This window comes from Phalacrocorax carbo, chromosome 1, assembly GCF_963921805.1.
Source record: "Phalacrocorax carbo chromosome 1, bPhaCar2.1, whole genome shotgun sequence".
NCBI lineage: Eukaryota > Metazoa > Chordata > Aves > Suliformes > Phalacrocoracidae > Phalacrocorax > Phalacrocorax carbo.
Window position 1 is genome coordinate 114,565,989 of NC_087513.1, and position 5,185 is coordinate 114,571,173.

At 41.1% G+C, this 5,185-nt stretch overlaps 1 long non-coding RNA gene across 1 annotated transcript; it reads right to left on the reverse strand.

Annotated features, from left to right (window-relative positions):
* Positions 1 to 554: 554 nt before the first annotated feature.
* Positions 555 to 4,909, reverse strand: LOC135316609 (uncharacterized). The gene is made up of 2 exons (XR_010375865.1): positions 4,828 to 4,909; positions 555 to 1,930 (listed from the first exon to the last, which is right to left on the reverse strand). It is a non-coding gene; the product is annotated as an uncharacterized LOC135316609 (long non-coding RNA).
* Between the last annotated feature and the right edge of the window lie 276 nt (positions 4,910 to 5,185).

The following is a 5,185-nucleotide window of genomic DNA, read 5'->3' on the forward strand; positions in this document are numbered from 1 at the left end:
GGGGAGGGGTTGTTTGTTTTGGGTTTTTTTCCCCTTCTCCTCTGAGCTCTCCTCCATTGTGGTGTCGGTCACAGTGGGCCAGCAGAGTGACAACAGAAAAGACCTTGAGTTCCTTTTTCAAAAAGCAGTTTACAGATGTAGGCCTTATTAGTATATTTTTAATGTTAGAAAAACATTAGCATTAAGCTTTTTGTTATATTGAACTATTTTAATAATTGCACAATACGTACATTCAGCTGTTGCATTGTGCTGGTTCTTTCAAGTGCACTAGAGCCCTCAATCTTACTGGGCACTAGAGGTCTCTTATTTACCCTTTTTCAAAAGACTACCAGTTCATTTGTATTCTGAATACAGCACCCACCACATTGCCCTTGCTTGCTACTTTATTATTAGAGGTACATCATGTACCATAGATCAAAAAAATACTAGCACGAATTAAAGTCCTAGTTATTGAATATTGCTCTTTCCTGTACAAGCAGTGGCACAGCTTCACTAGCAGCAACAAAGCATAAAAATTTTTTATTTTTCTTAAGAGAAAATGATGTAGGACAAAGCAGCTTTCTGTTATTTATTATGCCTTTGGGAAGAGGAGTCTAAAGTTCTCATCCTTTACTGGCAGCACAGTGCTGAGCATTTGAGCCTGGATAGACTCTTTTAGTAATTGAGTATGTAATTACTCTTTCTGGTACATTGATAGCAAAAGAATAATTGAAGAAGTTATACATAAAAGCATATATTTTGTCTAACACATACGACTCCATTTAATTTTTGTTTATGAAAGATCTAGGGAGTCCAAAATATGGCAATACAAAGGAGAAATATACACTTGCAATAAATCCTGGAGCATTTTGAGGTGTATGTTTGCTATGAGTTTTGTGATCCGCTTGACACTTCTGCCCAGCAATAGTTTGTTACAGCCTTTACCACAAGAAAGACTGTCAGTGGGAGGTTATCAGATGCTAGAAGTGCTACTGCTGGAAGATGTCATCTGCAAATATTGCTTACATTTCTTCCCTTTATCTATGCTTTCCTTCTCTGTTCACCCTGGGGGAAGATAGAAAATGGATTAAAATTGATTGAGCTAATGAGTTTTGGAAAAAGTGCTGAAATATACATGTTCCATAAAACTACAAATGAAATGCATGCTGGCTACAGTTTAACTGGGTACTCTAAAGATAGAAAAGCTCAGATGCAATATTTTTCCTTGATTATCACAGGAGAAAAATCTTGCATCTCATTTGTGGCACTTTTCTTTGTTAAATCTAAGAACTTGTTACAGATATTAATCTATCAAGCAGTGAAATTTAAATGGTCACTTCAGAGCGACTATTCATCTTTTCTAGAGGGAGCATCTGGGGTGCCCAAAACCTGTAACTCTCGCTGTCATGCGGGGAGCTTTTGGCTAGCATAGGGTTACAATCTAGGCCCCTTGTCACCCAGAGCTACCATCCCTGGTTCCCATTTGACATTTTTCATCTTTAAAGCTTGGACTGTTTCACTGGGCATCTGTGCTGAAAACCTCTTTAAGTCCAGTGCCCAGCAGCACCCCAGCCCAACTCAAGAGTGCAACCTTCCTCCTTGGAGGGTGTTCCAACACCCAGTCGAGCAAAGCCCTGAGCAGCCTGGTGATATCCCAGAGGTGGCCTTGCTTTGGGTGGGAAGTAGGACCAGAGTCCTCCCAGGTTTCCATGCCACCCAAATTATTCACGATGCTCTGAGAGTTTTGCTGAGGTCCAGAGATGACAGTGGAGGCCATTCCTCTGCCTGCCAGCGGTGGGTGCAGAGCTGGCCAGGCGCCATGGGCACAAGGTGTCAGTCTCTGCCTTCCCGTCTGCAGTGCTGCTCTTCTCCCTGGCTTCCTGATTTCGAGGCAAGGTCAAAAAAAGGGATGAGGTGACTGCTAAGGCATCCTGTCTCAGGTACAATTGTCCTACAATGGATAAACATAGTTCAGGTCAGGGCAACCTGGGCTGACTTTTCAGTAGTGGTCTACATTCACCTTTTGTCCCTATTTATTAGTCTATAAAAGGCTGATAAATTATACTTGATTAATTTAGGAATGAAGAGTTGTTATTCAATCACTATATAATGTATCTTTAATGTGTTATTTAAAAAGAAGGGCAGAGATGAGCTCAGAAGAAATGCAAGGTAGGAGTGGTTTTTTCCATCCCACAAATATTTGTGTTTCTGACTGCTTTCACCCTTCCACATCAAATCCATCCAAAGCTGAAAGAGAGTTGAGCAGGAGTCCTGGGCAGCGGCCGTCTCCATATAAGGGAATGAGTTTGAACATGAACTTAAATCACACATCCCTGGGTGATGCTGAGCACTCCCCTCCCTGGCTACTGGCAGCTGTGTTGTAGGGCTGCATCTCCCTCTTTGGGCAGAAAAGAGATGATGGACAAGGAAGCCCACCCTGCAGCATTCGGAAGAAAAAGAAATGTAAGAGCTTCAGTGGACAGACCAATATTGGTTAGATATATTAATTTTATCTTCTCATAAAATTACAGATGCTATAAATGTCTGTCTGATACCACTAATGAAAGATGACTGATCAATTAGCTGAGGCTGTGCCCTGGGTTGCTGACGTTGTTTGCTATTTGTAGTACTTAGAGCACTAACTTTAGAGGCTTGTATTTTTGTCTCCCTGAATTTGTAGCTGCATTAGAAGTCTCTTCACGTTTTTCCAGTTAAACTAAATGACTATTATTTCCTCCTCCCACCCCCACCCGACTGTTGTTGTTTAATTAACCATAACGTGCTGCTCTTCAGTGGGTGTTTGTTTATAGCTAGATAAATGTCAGTAATATGCTGTAGTGTAAAGTCCTTTAACTGGGAATATTCAGGTTCTTTTAACTACTACTACATTTTGAATAAGAAAAGCTGTCTTAAAATCTATTTTTCTGATTACTTCTCTTAATATTTTAATTATTATATTGAAAGAAATGTGTGGTTCAAATTGGAAGTGAAACATTAATCCCAAACTGAAACCATATGTGATGGGAAAAGAAGCTTATGTGAATTTCTTATAATATTTTATCCAGAGATTTAGTTCCCTAGAAATTCAGATCGCATCTGCATTTCTCAGCTTTTTATTTTCCATTTTTTCCTTTATTCTTAAGCTTCTGAAAAACATAAGCAAAATAAGTTCATGACCAGCAAAATACAAGGAACACAGATGCAGAGCGATCACTTTGATTTCTGATGCCTCTGTTCAGTTCCTCCAAGGTATATGCAATAACAAAGAATTTAATTTCCCAAAAGTGCCATTGGAGCATTTTTAAAGCTGGACCTTAAATGTTTTGTAATAATTTATTCAAAGTAATCTTGATTTAATTTCATGTAAGAAATGCCTGATTTCACTTTGCACGTGTGGAATGAAGTGGGTAGTTAATAGATATTTGGGGTACAAGATATCCTAATGTCTGCCCTTTCTTGGTCAGGGGGAGTAGAATGGACTAGGTTTGCCATTTCCTCCCCTCCCTAAATTGTGGAGTCCTGGGACACAAATCCTGGGGGTACAGCTGAGTCCAGTGCCTAGAATAAAGCTATTCCTGCTTAAAGGGAAAAGAAAAAGTGAGAGACAGAGGGAAAAGTTTAAAACCTCAGCAAAGACAGAATGGGATTAATAATGGTCTAGGACACTGCACTACGTTTTCCCCTACAGTAAATCAATTGACTTTCCTTTTCAGGCTGACCCAAGTGCTGCTGGCAATCTTGTCCGATCACATGCGCTAATCCTGCCTCCTTTGGGCCCCAAAGACAGCTGACGGTGAGGCTGAAAGTACAGTCCTTGCCAGAAAAGCACCTCCAGACACAGTGCATTTTGTCAGTGTAAATCCAAAACTACATCAGATTACACACAATAACAGCAGTGCATTTCTGCCCCACCGGGCAGTTAGGGTCAGCCCTGGCGTGAGCACCCGTGGAGAGGAGCCAGCTCCAACGGGGATGTGGCACCGCAGAGGCGCTGGGCTGGGGAGGTCTCTGCCTGAGCCTGGCAGCAGGTTGCCCTCCACATCAGGTGTGCACCCAAAAGCAGTGCAGGGCCAGGGCTGGAGCTGGAAACATATCAGACCCTGCACTGCATTGGCGGGGTTGGTAGTTAGGACAAGTCATGGATGAAGCGTCCTTCAGTACAGGGCTTTGCAATGCTATTTTTTTGCTAACTTCTTAAGAAACTGAATTTTCAAGGGTGGGTTTCTTCCTCTTTAGGAATGAAGGCAATGGCTATAGCTGTTTATAAGCTTGCAATCTGTTTCACTGTTGGTTTTTTTTCTATCATCTCACTTGACTTGGCAGGACTGAAGAGCTGAGGAATACATGCACCAAAATCAATTTGTCTGAACAAGACATCTCTAATTGTGCTGTAATGCTTATCCAGACTCATTCTCTGTCTCAAAAAATTGCTGAGGGCATTTCTACCTTGCTGAATGGCCACAATGCAGCAACCTGTAGCTGTCACAGTGCTGTATGGTGCTATGGGGCCAGGCTGCCTGGGAGGTGGCTCAGGGACCTCCCTGTGCTATACTGAATTACAGTCTAGAACAGCTTCTATATTCCTAAATGAACGCTATATTTTGTGGATATTTTGTATTTTAGTTAAACATATCACTGTTTGCCTAGCTGTGGGCTAAAATCTGGAAGATTATTGCCTGCACTGTCTTACTTGGACCCTACGCTGAGATTGGATAATTATGTCCTTTTTTGGGGGTAGAAGGCTCCCAGTCCCCATTTTATCACCAGAAGCCATAGACAATCACCATGGGGGAGAAATTCCTTTTCTTAAAAACATAAAATTTAAATGGAGGAAAGCACGGAGCTTACCAAAATCAGATCATTGCTGTCAGATGTCACAGGAAGAAGTAATGACTTGCCCAGTGTCACTGGGAAAGCATGTGGTAGAGCCTGCTGTTGAAAACAAACCTATCATGTGCTTTATACAATATCCTTTTTCTTTGCTGCTTTTTTGTTTGTTTGGTTGGTTGATTTGGTCTGTTTACATAGCGGCAATTGCATGTTTTGAACCTGGAGAGGAAAAGTATATTTGTGACTTATCTTGTAACAGTATATTGTGTATATATAACAGTATATAGGCAATGGTGTACGAGCTATTACCTGTACACACATTTATTTTTATTGGTTATGAAAAGTTTAGCATGTCTCACATTACACTTCTAATAGC